Raw genomic sequence first — 19,124 nt, forward strand, 5'->3', positions numbered from 1 at the left:
AGAAAGATTGGACAAACCCTGCATGCAATATTCATCATGTCACATACACAGAAGCTCTAGCACATAAGCAAATACAGAGGCAGTCAAGACACAAAACACTAGCAAGCTTCAAGATTTTGGAACAGACAGCAACATCACAAACCAGTTTGTGTCACATGACACCAGTAGCTACTCAGTTATTAACTGCTTTCAGATACTAAACCTATCACTCTTTGTTTTGCACTAGCAATTCTTCCTGCAATAACAACATTCACCAAACTGGATTACATCTGATTGACATTTCACAGGAACATAACTACAGCTACTAACACAATGCTAACCTGGTTTCTCTTACCACATGTCCGCTCAATATTTTAGGCTCATTCACACATCTCCATCACAGTGTTTCACTCTTGCCAAGTAGACCTGCCCTGTGTAATCTTGGATCAACACAAATATATCACCTGGTATTGTACTGAAAACGGAACTATGTCCATCATTCCTACTACTATCTCACACAACTCGCATTCACCCATCCATGCGCTAGTAATGGCCTACACTGCTGTGTTTCAAAGTGTGCAATATGAATGGTGGTTTTAATGGTTCGTGAGGCTACTGTGTCTCTTTTTGCAGTCACTATTGTCTTCTGGCACCATTGGATGAATAGGAGTTACTCAATAATGTACATGGTCACAGACTGTGTCTTCTTGTGGTGTACTTGATGTGTGAGTTAAAAGTTGCCTTGCATATGCGCACTCTGTCATTAAATCGATTAGTATCGTAAGAAAGTACCACTGAAAGAGTAATGCAATTTGTGTTAGCAGTGAAGACAGTTTCGCAAAAATATTCGCTTGTTTTGAGAGTCTTCAAGACCTGCTACCAGCTCCAATCAGCGTCATTTATCCCACACATTAGAAAGTGTGTTTCATAGGTATGCCTATGAGACACTAAACTCGCGATGTGAGAACATGGCGACAATACGTGCCAACACGTCTTGATGCCGCCTAGCGGCAGCTGTGTGAACCTGCTGCTGCTCTGGGTGGATGCTGCGAGAGCAAGCGACTCTACGATCTAAGGTTTACATCCAATACTGCCAAATAAAACAGTTGACAGAGCTGCCACTTACTAAGAACGACACCTCGCAGTAATTAATTCACAGATTAGCACTCGGCAGGCCTTGTGATCCTCGCCAGAGCTGCGTAAAGCTACGTCCAAGCCGAACCATGTTTGACGCGACGCCATAACTATATATACAATTTCAGAGGGCTCCTCGAATGTACTCGCTTCGGCGGTACATATACTAAAATTGGAACGATACAGAGAAGATTAGCATGGCCCCTGCGCAAGGATGACACGCAAAATCGTGAAGCGTTCCACATTTTTTTCGCAATCTCACTCTCTCATGTCTCACATCAGCTGCTAATACCCTCAGCCACCTACACAAGTTTCGCTTCATATCTGCACCCACTTGTCACAAACTATGCTGACCATTTACGCAGTTCTCCTCCACTCTCTTTCATTCACAACAGAACATGATAAAACTGGCAATAAACCTATCCCTTACATCACCAATGCACATCTAAAATGTCACTCTAATAACAACTCAGCAAGCACACCAAAACCACAACCGCACTGACACAAGTACATGTCACTAGCACCCCTTCAGCTCATTCGCAAACGTGACACAAATCACAGCGAGTCTAAGACTAAGCCTAGCACAGGCAAAAGCCTCTTCTCTTCCTCAGTATCACACTCTGCTGGCACAACATCTCTTCCTACTGTCTCAATCACGTCATTTCATAACACACACCTACTGCCACACACAACATTTGGAAACCTGACATCAACTTTACACAAGATAGCTGCATGTTCCAAATCTTTCTCACTCACATACTTTCACTCAGACTACTGCTTAAATACACTCTAGCGCTCTAAAATTAGCTTGCATTACCTAATATTTATTTTTCTCTAACGCCTACAAAGCTTCTGGTGCCTGTATGCCACTATCACATACTTTCTGCACACAGACCCACAACATTTAACTTTATTCATCTTCATGGCTGCAGCTGATGCCATAATTGTTTCAGCAGCATAAATAAACATGTGAAGGTAGATGTCTCTTTAATCATTAAGTGTGCAAGTTACCCCTTTACAGGAAGTTCATTTAACATTATGTTTCAAGTAACTCTCCTAGTGGCCTTGCTGTCCAGCTGCAGCCTCATAATACAGGCTGCAGGTGACACCTCATCAGATTCTTAACTGAAGCATATCTGCCTGTGTAATAAGCCACTGCCCTTCACCTAAAAACCAACTATTACAGCAAATCTGTGGTGCACCAGCATGTCATGTACAAATTTCACTAGTGCGACACACAAAGTATTTTACAAACATGTCTGGCAATCTGCCACTACATATAGTTACCTAAATTAAATTCAAAAGTGTCAGCCAATGAATACCACAACACTGAAGTGTTTAGAAAGCAGACCAGTATGCTAATATTAACATATAGTATTTAGATGTGAGGCTCTACTATTTTGACAGCACTTTGAATCCCATCAATGTCATACAAGTCGATGCTGTTCACAATTACAGCTGATGCACCTCTCATCCTGTGTCTAGCAGAAAGATTGGACAAACCCTGCATGCAATATTCATCATGTCACATACACAGAAGCTCTAGCACATAAGCAAATACAGAGGCAGTCAAGACACAAAACACTAGCAAGCTTCAAGATTTTGGAACAGACAGCAACATCACAAACCAGTTTGTGTCACATGACACCAGTAGCTACTCAGTTATTAACTGCTTTCAGATACTAAACCTATCACTCTTTGTTTTGCACTAGCAATTCTTCCTGCAATAACAACATTCACCAAACTGGATTACATCTGATTGACATTTCACAGGAACATAACTACAGCTACTAACACAATGCTAACCTGGTTTCTCTTACCACATGTCCGCTCAATATTTTAGGCTCATTCACACATCTCCATCACAGTGTTTCACTCTTGCCAAGTAGACCTGCCCTGTGTAATCTTGGATCAACACAAATATATCACCTGGTATTGTACTGAAAACGGAACTATGTCCATCATTCCTACTACTATCTCACACAACTCGCATTCACCCATCCATGCGCTAGTAATGGCCTACACTGCTGTGTTTCAAAGTGTGCAATATGAATGGTGGTTTTAATGGTTCGTGAGGCTACTGTGTCTCTTTTTGCAGTCACTATTGTCTTCTGGCACCATTGGATGAATAGGAGTTACTCAATAATGTACATGGTCACAGACTGTGTCTTCTTGTGGTGTACTTGATGTGTGAGTTAAAAGTTGCCTTGCATATACGCACTCTGTCATTAAATCGATTAGTATCGTAAGAAAGTACCACTGAAAGAGTAATGCAATTTGTGTTAGCAGTGAAGACAGTTTCGCAAAAATATTCGCTTGTTTTGAGAGTCTTCAAGACCTGCTACCAGCTCCAATCAGCGTCATTTATCCCACACATTAGAGAAGTGTGTTTCATAGGTATGCCTATGAGACACTAAACTCGCGATGTGAGAACATGGCGACAATACGTGCCAACACGTCTTGCTGCCGCCTAGCGGCAGCTATGTGAACCTGCTGCTGCTCTGGGTGGATGCTGCGAGAGCAAGCGACTCTACGATCTAAGGTTTACATCCAATACTGCCAAATAAAACAGTTGACAGAGCTGCCACTTACTAAGAACGACACCTCGCAGTAATTAATTCACAGATTAGCACTCGGCAGGCCTTGTGATCCTCGCCAGAGCTGCGTAAAGCTACGTCCAAGCCGAACCATGTTTGACGCGACGCCATAACTATATATACAATTTCAGAGGGCTCTTCGAATGTACTCGCTTCGGCGGTACATATACTAAAATTGGAACGATACAGAGAAGATTAGCATGGCCCCTGCGCAAGGATGACACGCAAAATCGTGAAGCGTTCCACATTTTTTTCGCAATCTCACTCTCTCATGTCTCACATCAGCTGCTAATACCCTCAGCCACCTACACAAGTTTCGCTTCATATCTGCACCCACTTGTCACAAACTATGCTGACCATTTACGCAGTTCTCCTCCACTCTCTTTCATTCACAACAGAACATGATAAAACTGGCAATAAACCTATCCCTTACATCACCAATGCACATCTAAAATGTCACTCTAATAACAACTCAGCAAGCACACCAAAACCACAACCGCACTGACACAAGTACATGTCACTAGCACCCCTTCAGCTCATTCGCAAACGTGACACAAATCACAGCGAGTCTAAGACTAAGCCTAGCACAGGCAAAAGCCTCTTCTCTTCCTCAGTATCACACTCTGCTGGCACAACATCTCTTCCTACTGTCTCAATCACGTCATTTCATAACACACACCTACTGCCACACACAACATTTGGAAACCTGACATCAACTTTACACAAGATAGCTGCATGTTCCAAATCTTTCTCACTCACATACTTTCACTCAGACTACTGCTTAAATACACTCTAGCGCTCTAAAATTAGCTTGCATTACCTAATATTTATTTTTCTCTAACGCCTACAAAGCTTCTGGTGCCTGTATGCCACTATCACATACTTTCTGCACACAGACCCACAACATTTAACTTTATTCATCTTCATGGCTGCAGCTGATGCCATAATTGTTTCAGCAGCATAAATAAACATGTGAAGGTAGATGTCTCTTTAATCATTAAGTGTGCAAGTTACCCCTTTACAGGAAGTTCATTTAACATTATGTTTCAAGTAACTCTCCTAGTGGCCTTGCTGTCCAGCTGCAGCCTCATAATACAGGCTGCAGGTGACACCTCATCAGATTCTTAACTGAAGCATATCTGCCTGTGTAATAAGCCACTGCCCTTCACCTAAAAACCAACTATTACAGCAAATCTGTGGTGCACCAGCATGTCATGTACAAATTTCACTAGTGCGACACACAAAGTATTTTACAAACATGTCTGGCAATCTGCCACTACATATAGTTACCTAAATTAAATTCAAAAGTGTCAGCCAATGAATACCACAACACTGAAGTGTTTAGAAAGCAGACCAGTATGCTAATATTAACATATAGTATTTAGATGTGAGGCTCTACTATTTTGACAGCACTTTGAATCCCATCAATGTCATACAAGTCGATGCTGTTCACAATTACAGCTGATGCACCTCTCATCCTGTGTCTAGCAGAAAGATTGGACAAACCCTGCATGCAATATTCATCATGTCACATACACAGAAGCTCTAGCACATAAGCAAATACAGAGGCAGTCAAGACACAAAACACTAGCAAGCTTCAAGATTTTGGAACAGACAGCAACATCACAAACCAGTTTGTGTCACATGACACCAGTAGCTACTCAGTTATTAACTGCTTTCAGATACTAAACCTATCACTCTTTGTTTTGCACTAGCAATTCTTCCTGCAATAACAACATTCACCAAACTGGATTACATCTGATTGACATTTCACAGGAACATAACTACAGCTACTAACACAATGCTAACCTGGTTTCTCTTACCACATGTCCGCTCAATATTTTAGGCTCATTCACACATCTCCATCACAGTGTTTCACTCTTGCCAAGTAGACCTGCCCTGTGTAATCTTGGATCAACACAAATATATCACCTGGTATTGTACTGAAAACGGAACTATGTCCATCATTCCTACTACTATCTCACACAACTCGCATTCACCCATCCATGCGCTAGTAATGGCCTACACTGCTGTGTTTCAAAGTGTGCAATATGAATGGTGGTTTTAATGGTTCGTGAGGCTACTGTGTCTCTTTTTGCAGTCACTATTGTCTTCTGGCACCATTGGATGAATAGGAGTTACTCAATAATGTACATGGTCACAGACTGTGTCTTCTTGTGGTGTACTTGATGTGTGAGTTAAAAGTTGCCTTGCATATACGCACTCTGTCATTAAATCGATTAGTATCGTAAGAAAGTACCACTGAAAGAGTAATGCAATTTGTGTTAGCAGTGAAGACAGTTTCGCAAAAATATTCGCTTGTTTTGAGAGTCTTCAAGACCTGCTACCAGCTCCAATCAGCGTCATTTATCCCACACATTAGAGAAGTGTGTTTCATAGGTATGCCTATGAGACACTAAACTCGCGATGTGAGAACATGGCGACAATACGTGCCAACACGTCTTGCTGCCGCCTAGCGGCAGCTATGTGAACCTGCTGCTGCTCTGGGTGGATGCTGCGAGAGCAAGCGACTCTACGATCTAAGGTTTACATCCAATACTGCCAAATAAAACAGTTGACAGAGCTGCCACTTACTAAGAACGACACCTCGCAGTAATTAATTCACAGATTAGCACTCGGCAGGCCTTGTGATCCTCGCCAGAGCTGCGTAAAGCTACGTCCAAGCCGAACCATGTTTGACGCGACGCCATAACTATATATACAATTTCAGAGGGCTCTTCGAATGTACTCGCTTCGGCGGTACATATACTAAAATTGGAACGATACAGAGAAGATTAGCATGGCCCCTGCGCAAGGATGACACGCAAAATCGTGAAGCGTTCCACATTTTTTTCGCAATCTCACTCTCTCATGTCTCACATCAGCTGCTAATACCCTCAGCCACCTACACAAGTTTCGCTTCATATCTGCACCCACTTGTCACAAACTATGCTGACCATTTACGCAGTTCTCCTCCACTCTCTTTCATTCACAACAGAACATGATAAAACTGGCAATAAACCTATCCCTTACATCACCAATGCACATCTAAAATGTCACTCTAATAACAACTCAGCAAGCACACCAAAACCACAACCACACTGACACAAGTACATGTCACTAGCACCCCTTCAGCTCATTCGCAAACGTGACACAAATCACAGCGAGTCTAAGACTAAGCCTAGCACAGGCAAAAGCCTCTTCTCTTCCTCAGTATCACACTCTGCTGGCACAACATCTCTTCCTACTGTCTCAATCACGTCATTTCATAACACACACCTACTGCCACACACAACATTTGGAAACCTGACATCAACTTTACACAAGATAGCTGCATGTTCCAAATCTTTCTCACTCACATACTTTCACTCAGACTACTGCTTAAATACACTCTAGCGCTTTAAAATTAGCTTGCATTACCTAATATTTATTTTTCTCTAACGCCTACAAAGCTTCTGGTGCCTGTATGCCACTATCACATACTTTCTGCACACAGACCCACAACATTTAACTTTATTCATCTTCATGGCTGCAGCTGATGCCATAATTGTTTCAGCAGCATAAATAAACATGTGAAGGTAGATGTCTCTTTAATCATTAAGTGTGCAAGTTACCCCTATACAGGAAGTTCATTTAACATTATGTTTCAAGTAACTCTCCTAGTGGCCTTGCTGTCCAGCTGCAGCCTCATAATACAGGCTGCAGGTGACACCTCATCAGATTCTTAACTCAAGCATATCTGCCTGTGTAATAAGCCACTGCCCTTCACCTAAAAACCAACTATTACAGCAAATCTGTGGTGCACCAGCATGTCATGTACAAATTTCACTAGTGCGACACACAAAGTATTTTACAAACATGTCTGGCAATCTGCCACTACATATAGTTACCTAAATTAAATTCAAAAGTGTCAGCCAATGAATACCACAACACTGAAGTGTTTAGAAAGCAGACCAGTATGCTAATATTAACATATAGTATTTAGATGTGAGGCTCTACTATTTTGACAGCACTTTGAATCCCATCAATGTCATACAAGTCGATGCTGTTCACAATTACAGCTGATGCACCTCTCATCCTGTGTCTAGCAGAAAGATTGGACAAACCCTGCATGCAATATTCATCATGTCACATACACAGAAGCTCTAGCACATAAGCAAATACAGAGGCAGTCAAGACACAAAACACTAGCAAGCTTCAAGATTTTGGAACAGACAGCAACATCACAAACCAGTTTGTGTCACATGACACCAGTAGCTACTCAGTTATTAACTGCTTTCAGATACTAAACCTATCACTCTTTGTTTTGCACTAGCAATTCTTCCTGCAATAACAACATTCACCAAACTGGATTACATCTGATTGACATTTCACAGGAACATAACTACAGCTACTAACACAATGCTAACCTGGTTTCTCTTACCACATGTCCGCTCAATATTTTAGGCTCATTCACACATCTCCATCACAGTGTTTCACTCTTGCCAAGTAGACCTGCCCTGTGTAATCTTGGATCAACACAAATATATCACCTGGTATTGTACTGAAAACGGAACTATGTCCATCATTCCTACTACTATCTCACACAACTCGCATTCACCCATCCATGCGCTAGTAATGGCCTACACTGCTGTGTTTCAAAGTGTGCAATATGAATGGTGGTTTTAATGGTTCGTGAGGCTACTGTGTCTCTTTTTGCAGTCACTATTGTCTTCTGGCACCATTGGATGAATAGGAGTTACTCAATAATGTACATGGTCACAGACTGTGTCTTCTTGTGGTGTACTTGATGTGTGAGTTAAAAGTTGCCTTGCATATGCGCACTCTGTCATTAAATCGATTAGTATCGTAAGAAAGTACCACTGAAAGAGTAATGCAATTTGTGTTAGCAGTGAAGACAGTTTCGCAAAAATATTCGCTTGTTTTGAGAGTCTTCAAGACCTGCTACCAGCTCCAATCAGCGTCATTTATCCCACACATTAGAGAAGTGTGTTTCATAGGTATGCCTATGAGACACTAAACTCGCGATGTGAGAACATGGCGACAATACGTACCAACACGTCTTGCTGCCGCCTAGCGGCAGCTGTGTGAACCTGCTGCTGCTCTGGGTGGATGCTGCGAGAGCAAGCGACTCTACGATCTAAGTTTTACATCCAATACTGCCAAATAATACAGTTGACAGAGCTGCCACTTACTAAGAACGACACCTCGCAGTAATTAATTCACAGATTAGCACTCGGCAGGCCTTGTGATCCTCGCCAGAGCTGCGTAAAGCTACGTCCAAGCCGAACCATGTTTGACGCGACGCCATAACTATATATACAATTTCAGAGGGCTCCTCGAATGTACTCGCTTCGGCGGTACATATACTAAAATTGGAACGATACAGAGAAGATTAGCATGGCCCCTGCGCAAGGATGACACGCAAAATCGTGAAGCGTTCCACATTTTTTTCGCAATCTCACTCTCTCATGTCTCACATCAGCTGCTAATACCCTCAGCCACCTACACAAGTTTCGCTTCATATCTGCACCCACTTGTCACAAACTATGCTGACCATTTACGCAGTTCTCCTCCACTCTCTTTCATTCACAACAGAACATGATAAAACTGGCAATAAACCTATCCCTTACATCACCAATGCACATCTAAAATGTCACTCTAATAACAACTCAGCAAGCACACCAAAACCACAACCACACTGACACAAGTACATGTCACTAGCACCCCTTCAGCTCATTCGCAAACGTGACACAAATCACAGCGAGTCTAAGACTAAGCCTAGCACAGGCAAAAGCCTCTTCTCTTCCTCAGTATCACACTCTGCTGGCACAACATCTCTTCCTACTGTCTCAATCACGTCATTTCATAACACACACCTACTGCCACACACAACATTTGGAAACCTGATATCAACTTTACACAAGATAGCTGCATGTTCCAAATCTTTCTCACTCACATACTTTCACTCAGACTACTGCTTAAATACACTCTAGCGCTCTAAAATTAGCTTGCATTACCTAATATTTATTTTTCTCTAACGCCTACAAAGCTTCTGGTGCCTGTATGCCACTATCACATACTTTCTGCACACAGACCCACAACATTTAACTTTATTCATCTTCATGGCTGCAGCTGATGCCATAATTGTTTCAGCAGCATAAATAAACATGTGAAGGTAGATGTCTCTTTAATCATTAAGTGTGCAAGTTACCCCTTTACAGGAAGTTCATTTAACATTATGTTTCAAGTAACTCTCCTAGTGGCCTTGCTGTCCAGCTGCAGCCTCATAATACAGGCTGCAGGTGACACCTCATCAGATTCTTAACTCAAGCATATCTGCCTGTGTAATAAGCCACTGCCCTTCACCTAAAAACCAACTATTACAGCAAATCTGTGGTGCACCAGCATGTCATGTACAAATTTCACTAGTGCGACACACAAAGTATTTTACAAACATGTCTGGCAATCTGCCACTACATATAGTTACCTAAATTAAATTCAAAAGTGTCAGCCAATGAATACCACAACACTGAAGTGTTTAGAAAGCAGACCAGTATGCTAATATTAACATATAGTATTTAGATGTGAGGCTCTACTATTTTGACAGCACTTTGAATCCCATCAATGTCATACAAGTCGATGCTGTTCACAATTACAGCTGATGCACCTCTCATCCTGTGTCTAGCAGAAAGATTGGACAAACCCTGCATGCAATATTCATCATGTCACATACACAGAAGCTCTAGCACATAAGCAAATACAGAGGCAGTCAAGACACAAAACACTAGCAAGCTTCAAGATTTTGGAACAGACAGCAACATCACAAACCAGTTTGTGTCACATGACACCAGTAGCTACTCAGTTATTAACTGCTTTCAGATACTAAACCTATCACTCTTTGTTTTGCACTAGCAATTCTTCCTGCAATAACAACATTCACCAAACTGGATTACATCTGATTGACATTTCACAGGAACATAACTACAGCTACTAACACAATGCTAACCTGGTTTCTCTTACCACATGTCCGCTCAATATTTTAGGCTCATTCACACATCTCCATCACAGTGTTTCACTCTTGCCAAGTAGACCTGCCCTGTGTAATCTTGGATCAACACAAATATATCACCTGGTATTGTACTGAAAACGGAACTATGTCCATCATTCCTACTACTATCTCACACAACTCGCATTCACCCATCCATGCGCTAGTAATGGCCTACACTGCTGTGTTTCAAAGTGTGCAATATGAATGGTGGTTTTAATGGTTCGTGAGGCTACTGTGTCTCTTTTTGCAGTCACTATTGTCTTCTGGCACCATTGGATGAATAGGAGTTACTCAATAATGTACATGGTCACAGACTGTGTCTTCTTGTGGTGTACTTGATGTGTGAGTTAAAAGTTGCCTTGCATATGCGCACTCTGTCATTAAATCGATTAGTATCGTAAGAAAGTACCACTGAAAGAGTAATGCAATTTGTGTTAGCAGTGAAGACAGTTTCGCAAAAATATTCGCTTGTTTTGAGAGTCTTCAAGACCTGCTACCAGCTCCAATCAGCGTCATTTATCCCACACATTAGAGAAGTGTGTTTCATAGGTATGCCTATGAGACACTAAACTCGCGATGTGAGAACATGGCGACAATACGTACCAACACGTCTTGCTGCCGCCTAGCGGCAGCTGTGTGAACCTGCTGCTGCTCTGGGTGGATGCTGCGAGAGGAAGCGACTCTACGATCTAAGTTTTACATCCAATACTGCCAAATAATACAGTTGACAGAGCTGCCACTTACTAAGAACGACACCTCGCAGTAATTAATTCACAGATTAGCACTCGGCAGGCCTTGTGATCCTCGCCAGAGCTGCGTAAAGCTACGTCCAAGCCGAACCATGTTTGACGCGACGCCATAACTATATATACAATTTCAGACGGCTCCTCGAATGTACTCGCTTCGGCGGTACATATACTAAAATTGGAACGATACAGAGAAGATTAGCATGGCCCCTGCGCAAGGATGACACGCAAAATCGTGAAGCGTTCCACATTTTTTTCGCAATCTCACTCTCTCATGTCTCACATCAGCTGCTAATACCCTCAGCCACCTACACAAGTTTCGCTTCATATCTGCACCCACTTGTCACAAACTATGCTGACCATTTACGCAGTTCTCCTCCACTCTCTTTCATTCACAACAGAACATGATAAAACTGGCAATAAACCTATCCCTTACATCACCAATGCACGTCTAAAATTTCACTCTAATAACAACTCAGCAAGCACACCAAAACCACAACCACACTGACACAAGTACATGTCACTAGCACCCCGTCAGCTCATTCGCAAACGTGACACAAATCACAGCGAGTCTAAGACTAAGCCTAGCACAGGCAAAAGCCTCTTCTCTTCCTCAGTATCACACTCTGCTGGCACAACATCTCTTCCTACTGTCTCAATCACGTCATTTCATAACACACACCTACTGCCACACACAACATTTGGAAACCTGATATCAACTTTACACAAGATAGCTGCATGTTCCAAATCTTTCTCACTCACATACTTTCACTCAGACTACTGCTTAAATACACTCTAGCGCTCTAAAATTAGCTGGAATTACCTAATATTTATTTTTCTCTAACGCCTACAAAGCTTCTGGTGCCTGTATGCCACTATCACATACTTTCTGCACACAGACCCACAACATTTAACTTTATTCATCTTCATGGCTGCAGCTGATGCCATAATTGTTTCAGCAGCATAAATAAACATGTGAAGGTAGATGTCTCTTTAATCATTAAGTGTGCAAGTTACCCCTTTACAGGAAGTTCATTTAACATTATGTTTCAAGTAACTCTCCTAGTGGCCTTGCTGTCCAGCTGCAGCCTCATAATACAGGCTGCAGGTGACACCTCATCAGATTCTTAACTCAAGCATATCTGCCTGTGTAATAAGCCACTGCCCTTCACCTAAAAACCAACTATTACAGCAAATCTGTGGTGCACCAGCATGTCATGTACAAATTTCACTAGTGCGACACACAAAGTATTTTACAAACATGTCTGGCAATCTGCCACTACATATAGTTACCTAAATTAAATTCAAAAGTGTCAGCCAATGAATACCACAACACTGAAGTGTTTAGAAAGCAGACCAGTATGCTAATATTAACATATAGTATTTAGATGTGAGGCTCTACTATTTTGACAGCACTTTGAATCCCATCAATGTCATACAAGTCGATGCTGTTCACAATTACAGCTGATGCACCTCTCATCCTGTGTCTAGCAGAAAGATTGGACAAACCCTGCATGCAATATTCATCATGTCACATACACAGAAGCTCTAGCACATAAGCAAATACAGAGGCAGTCAAGACACAAAACACTAGCAAGCTTCAAGATTTTGGAACAGACAGCAACATCACAAACCAGTTTGTGTCACATGACACCAGTAGCTACTCAGTTATTAACTGCTTTCAGATACTAAACCTATCACTCTTTGTTTTGCACTAGCAATTCTTCCTGCAATAACAACATTCACCAAACTGGATTACATCTGATTGACATTTCACAGGAACATAACTACAGCTACTAACACAATGCTAACCTGGTTTCTCTTACCACATGTCCGCTCAATATTTTAGGCTCATTCACACATCTCCATCACAGTGTTTCACTCTTGCCAAGTAGACCTGCCCTGTGTAATCTTGGATCAACACAAATATATCACCTGGTATTGTACTGAAAACGGAACTATGTCCATCATTCCTACTACTATCTCACACAACTCGCATTCACCAATCCATGCGCTAGTAATGGCCTACACTGCTGTGTTTCAAAGTGTGCAATATGAATGGTGGTTTTAATGGTTCGTGAGGCTACTGTGTCTCTTTTTGCAGGCACTATTGTCTTCTGGCACCATTGGATGAATAGGAGTTACTCAATAATGTACATGGTCACAGACTGTGTCTTCTTGTGGTGTACTTGATGTGTGAGTTAAAAGTTGCCTTGCATATGCGCACTCTGTCATTAAATCGATTAGTATCGTAAGAAAGTACCACTGAAAGAGTAATGCAATTTGTGTTAGCAGTGAAGACAGTTTCGCAAAAATATTCGCTTGTTTTGAGAGTCTTCAAGACCTGCTACCAGCTCCAATCAGCGTCATTTATCCCACACATTAGAGAAGTGTGTTTCATAGGTATGCCTATGAGACACTAAACTCGCGATGTGAGAACATGGCGACAATACGTACCAACACGTCTTGCTGCCGCCTAGCGGCAGCTGTGTGAACCTGCTGCTGCTCTGGGTGGATGCTGCGAGAGGAAGCGACTCTACGATCTAAGTTTTACATCCAATACTGCCAAATAATACAGTTGACAGAGCTGCCACGTACTAAGAACGACACCTCGCAGTAATTAATTCACAGATTAGCACTCGGCAGGCCTTGTGATCCTCGCCAGAGCTGCGTAAAGCTACGTCCAAGCCGAACCATGTTTGACGCGACGCCATAACTATATATACAATTTCAGACGGCTCCTCGAATGTACTCGCTTCGGCGGTACATATACTAAAATTGGAACGATACAGAGAAGATTAGCATGGCCCCTGCGCAAGGATGACACGCAAAATCGTGAAGTGTTCCACATTTTTTTCGCAATCTCACTCTCTCATGTCTTACATCACCTGCTAATACCCTCAGCCACCTACACAAGTTTCGCTTCATATCTGCACCCACTTGTCACAAACTATGCTGACCATTTACGCAGTTCTCCTCCACTCTCTTTCATTCACAACAGAACATGATAAAACTGGCAATAAACCTATCCCTTACATCACCAATGCACATCTAAAATGTCACTCTAATAACAACTCAGCAAGCACACCAAAACCACAACTACACTGACACAAGTACATGTCACTAGCACCCCTTCAGCTCATTCGCAAACGTGACACAAATCACAGCGAGTCTAAGACTAAGCCTAGCACAGGCAAAAGCCTCTTCTCTTCCTCAGTATCACACTCTGCTGGCACAACATCTCTTCCTACTGTCTCAATCACGTCATTTCATAACACACACCTACTGCCACACACAACATTTGGAAACCTGATATCAACTTTACACAAGATAGCTGCATGTTCCAAATCTTTCTCACTCACATACTTTCACTCAGACTACTGCTTAAATACACTCTAGCGCTCTAAAATTAGCTTGCATTACCTAATATTTATTTTTCTCTAACGCCTACAAAGCTTCTGGTGCCTGTATGCCACTATCACATACTTTCTGCACACAGACCCACAACATTTAACTTTATTCATCTTCATGGCTGCAGCTGATGCCATAATTGTTTCAGCAGCATAAATAAACATGTGAAGGTAGATGTCTCTTTAATCATTAAGTGTGCAAGTTACCCCTTTACAGGAAGTTCATTTAACATTATGTTTCAAGTAACTCTCCTAGTGGCCTTGCTGTCCAGCTGCAGCCTCATAATACAGGCTGCAGGTGACACCTCATCAGATTCTTAACTCAAGCATATCTGCCTGTGTAATAAGCCACTGACCTTCACCTAAAAACCAACTATTACAGCAAATCTGTGGTGCACCAGCATGTCATGTACAAATTTCACTAGTGCGACACACAAAGTATTTTACAAACATGTCTGGCAATCTGCCACTACATATAGTTACCTAAATTAAATTCAAAAGTGTCAGCCAATGAATACCACAACACTGAAGTGTTTAGAAAGCAGACCAGTATGCTAATATTAACATATAGTATTTAGATGTGAGGCTCTACTATTTTGACAGCACTTTGAATCCCATCAATGTCATACAAGTCGATGCTGTTCACAATTACAGCTGATGCACCTCTCATCCTGTGTCTAGCAGAAAGATTGGACAAACCCTGCATGCAATATTCATCATGTCACATACACAGAAGCTCTAGCACATAAGCAAATACAGAGGCAGTCAAGACACAAAACACTAGCAAGCTTCAAGATTTTGGAACAGACAGCAACATCACAAACCAGTTTGTGTCACATGACACCAGTAGCTACTCAGTTATTAACTGCTTTCAGATACTAAACCTATCACTCTTTGTTTTGCACTAGCAATTCTTCCTGCAATAACAACATTCACCAAACTGGATTACATCTGATTGACATTTCACAGGAACATAACTACAGCTACTAACACAATGCTAACCTGGTTTCTCTTACCACATGTCCGCTCAATATTTTAGGCTCATTCACACATCTCCATCACAGTGTTTCACTCTTGCCAAGTAGACCTGCCCTGTGTAATCTTGGATCAACACAAATATATCACCTGGTATTGTACTGAAAACGGAACTATGTCCATCATTCCTACTAGTATCTCACACAACTCGCATTCACCCATCCATGCGCTAGTAATGGCCTACACTGCTGTGTTTCAAAGTGTGCAATATGAATGGTGGTTTTAATGGTTCGTGAGGCTACTGTGTCTCTTTTTGCAGTCACTATTGTCTTCTGGCACCATTGGATGAATAGGAGTTACTCAATAATGTACATGGTCACAGACTGTGTCTTCTTGTGGTGTACTTGATGTGTGAGTTAAAAGTTGCCTTGCATATGCGCACTCTGTCATTAAATCGATTAGTATCGTAAGAAAGTACCAATGAAAGAGTAATGCAATTTGTGTTAGCAGTGAAGACAGTTTCGCAAAAATATTCGCTTGTTTTGAGAGTCTTCAAGACCTGCTACCAGCTCCAATCAGCGTCATTTATCCCACACATTAGAGAAGTGTGTTTCATAGGTATGCCTATGAGACACTAAACTCGCGATGTGAGAACATGGCGACAATACGTACCAACACGTCTTGCTGCCGCCTAGCGGCAGCTGTGTGAACCTGCTGCTGCTCTGGGTGGATGCTGCGAGAGGAAGCGACTCTACGATCTAAGTTTTACATCCAATACTGCCAAATAATACAGTTGACAGAGCTGCCACTTACTAAGAACGACACCTCGCAGTAATTAATTCACAGATTAGCACTCGGCAGGCCTTGTGATCCTCGCCAGAGCTGCGTAAAGCTACGTCCAAGCCGAACCATGTTTGACGCGACGCCATAACTATATATACAATTTCAGACGGCTCCTCGAATGTACTCGCTTCGGCGGTACATATACTAAAATTGGAACGATACAGAGAAGATTAGCATGGCCCCTGCGCAAGGATGACACGCAAAATCGTGAAGCGTTCCACATTTTTTTCGCAATCTCACTCTCTCATGTCTCACATCAGCTGCTAATACCCTCAGCCACCTACACAAGTTTCGCTTCATATCTGCACCCACTTGTCACAAACTATGCTGACCATTTACGCAGTTCTCCTCCACTCTCTTTCATTCACAACAGAACATGATAAAACTGGCAATAAACCTATCCCTTACATCACCAATGCACGTCTAAAATTTCACTCTAATAACAACTCAGCAAGCACACCAAAACCACAACCACACTGACACAAGTACATGTCACTAGCACCCCGTCAGCTCATTCGCAAACGTGACACAAATCACAGCGAGTCTAAGACTAAGCCTAGCACAGGCAAAAGCCTCTTCTCTTCCTCAGTATCACACTCTGCTGGCACAACATCTCTTCCTACTGTCTCAATCACGTCATTTCATAACACACACCTACTGCCACACACAACATTTGGAAACCTGATATCAACTTTACACAAGATAGCTGCATGTTCCAAATCTTTCTCACTCACATACTTTCACTCAGACTACTGCTTAAATACACTCTAGCGCTCTAAAATTAGCTGGAATTACCTAATATTTATTTTTCTCTAACGCCTACAAAGCTTCTGGTGCCTGTATGCCACTATCACATACTTTCTGCACACAGACCCACAACATTTAACTTTATTCATCTTCATGGCTGCAGCTGATGCCATAATTGTTTCAGCAGCATAAATAAACATGTGAAGGTAGATGTCTCTTTAATCATTAAGTGTGCAAGTTACCCCTTTACAGGAAGTTCATTTAACATTATGTTTCAAGTAACTCTCCTAGTGGCCTTGCTGTCCAGCTGCAGCCTCATAATACAGGCTGCAGGTGACACCTCATCAGATTCTTAACTCAAGCATATCTGCCTGTGTAATAAGCCACTGCCCTTCACCTAAAAACCAACTATTACAGCAAATCTGTGGTGCACCAGCATGTCATGTACAAATTTCACTAGTGCGACACACAAAGTATTTTACAAACATGTCTGGCAATCTGCCACTACATATAGTTACCTAAATTAAATTCAAAAGTGTCAGCCAATGAATACCACAACACTGAAGTGTTTAGAAAGCAGACCAGTATGCTAATATTAACATATAGTATTTAGATGTGAGGCTCTACTATTTTGACAGCACTTTGAATCCCATCAATGTCATACAAGTCGATGCTGTTCACAATTACAGCTGATGCACCTCTCATCCTGTGTCTAGCAGAAAGATTGGACAAACCCTGCATGCAATATTCATCATGTCACATACACAGAAGCTCTAGCACATAAGCAAATACAGAGGCAGTCAAGACACAAAACACTAGCAAGCTTCAAGATTTTGGAACAGACAGCAACATCACAAACCAGTTTGTGTCACATGACACCAGTAGCTACTCAGTTATTAACTGCTTTCAGATACTAAACCTATCACTCTTTGTTTTGCACTAGCAATTCTTCCTGCAATAACAACATTCACCAAACTGGATTACATCTGATTGACATTTCACAGGAACATAACTACAGCTACTAACACAATGCTAACCTGGTTTCTCTTACCACATGTCCGCTCAATATTTTAGGCTCATTCACACATCTCCATCACAGTGTTTCACTCTTGCCAAGTAGACCTGCCCTGTGTAATCTTGGATCAACACAAATATATCACCTGGTATTGTACTGAAAACGGAACTATGTCCATCATTCCTACTACTATCTCACACAACTCGCATTCACCAATCCATGCGCTAGTAATGGCCTACACTGCTGTGTTTCAAAGTGTGCAATATGAATGGTGGTTTTAATGGTTCGTGAGGCTACTGTGTCTCTTTTTGCAGGCACTATTGTCTTCTGGCACCATTGGATGAATAGGAGTTACTCAATAATGTACATGGTCACAGACTGTGTCTTCTTGTGGTGTACTTGATGTGTGAGTTAAAAGTTGCCTTGCATATGCGCACTCTGTCATTAAATCGATTAGTATCGTAAGAAAGTACCACTGAAAGAGTAATGCAATTTGTGTTAGCAGTGAAGACAGTTTCGCAAAAATATTCGCTTGTTTTGAGAGTCTTCAAGACCTGCTACCAGCTCCAATCAGCGTCATTTATCCCACACATTAGAGAAGTGTGTTTCATAGGTATGCCTATGAGA

At 41.8% G+C, this 19,124-nt stretch overlaps 7 non-coding genes across 7 annotated transcripts; all 7 read left to right on the forward strand.

The window, feature by feature from the left end:
• Positions 1–1,255: 1,255 nt before the first annotated feature.
• On the forward strand, positions 1,256–1,362 carry LOC126196753 (U6 spliceosomal RNA). Its single transcript, XR_007539199.1, has one exon. It is a non-coding gene; the product is annotated as a U6 spliceosomal RNA (small nuclear RNA).
• A 2,493-nt stretch (positions 1,363–3,855) lies between these two features.
• LOC126196755 (U6 spliceosomal RNA) lies at positions 3,856–3,962 on the forward strand. The gene has a single exon (XR_007539200.1). It is a non-coding gene; the product is annotated as a U6 spliceosomal RNA (small nuclear RNA).
• A 2,493-nt stretch (positions 3,963–6,455) lies between these two features.
• LOC126196756 (U6 spliceosomal RNA) lies at positions 6,456–6,562 on the forward strand. The gene has a single exon (XR_007539201.1). It is a non-coding gene; the product is annotated as a U6 spliceosomal RNA (small nuclear RNA).
• A 2,493-nt stretch (positions 6,563–9,055) lies between these two features.
• Positions 9,056–9,162, forward strand: LOC126196757 (U6 spliceosomal RNA). Its single transcript, XR_007539202.1, has one exon. It is a non-coding gene; the product is annotated as a U6 spliceosomal RNA (small nuclear RNA).
• A 2,493-nt stretch (positions 9,163–11,655) lies between these two features.
• On the forward strand, positions 11,656–11,762 carry LOC126196758 (U6 spliceosomal RNA). Its single transcript, XR_007539203.1, has one exon. It is a non-coding gene; the product is annotated as a U6 spliceosomal RNA (small nuclear RNA).
• Positions 11,763–14,255: 2,493 nt separating this feature from the next.
• LOC126196668 (U6 spliceosomal RNA) lies at positions 14,256–14,362 on the forward strand. The gene has a single exon (XR_007539126.1). It is a non-coding gene; the product is annotated as a U6 spliceosomal RNA (small nuclear RNA).
• Positions 14,363–16,855: 2,493 nt separating this feature from the next.
• LOC126196759 (U6 spliceosomal RNA) lies at positions 16,856–16,962 on the forward strand. Its single transcript, XR_007539204.1, has one exon. It is a non-coding gene; the product is annotated as a U6 spliceosomal RNA (small nuclear RNA).
• The last annotated feature ends 2,162 nt before the right edge of the window (positions 16,963–19,124 follow it).

The sequence above is a fragment of the Schistocerca nitens genome, chromosome 7, assembly GCF_023898315.1.
Source record: "Schistocerca nitens isolate TAMUIC-IGC-003100 chromosome 7, iqSchNite1.1, whole genome shotgun sequence".
NCBI classification, from domain to species: Eukaryota; Metazoa; Arthropoda; class Insecta; order Orthoptera; family Acrididae; genus Schistocerca; species Schistocerca nitens.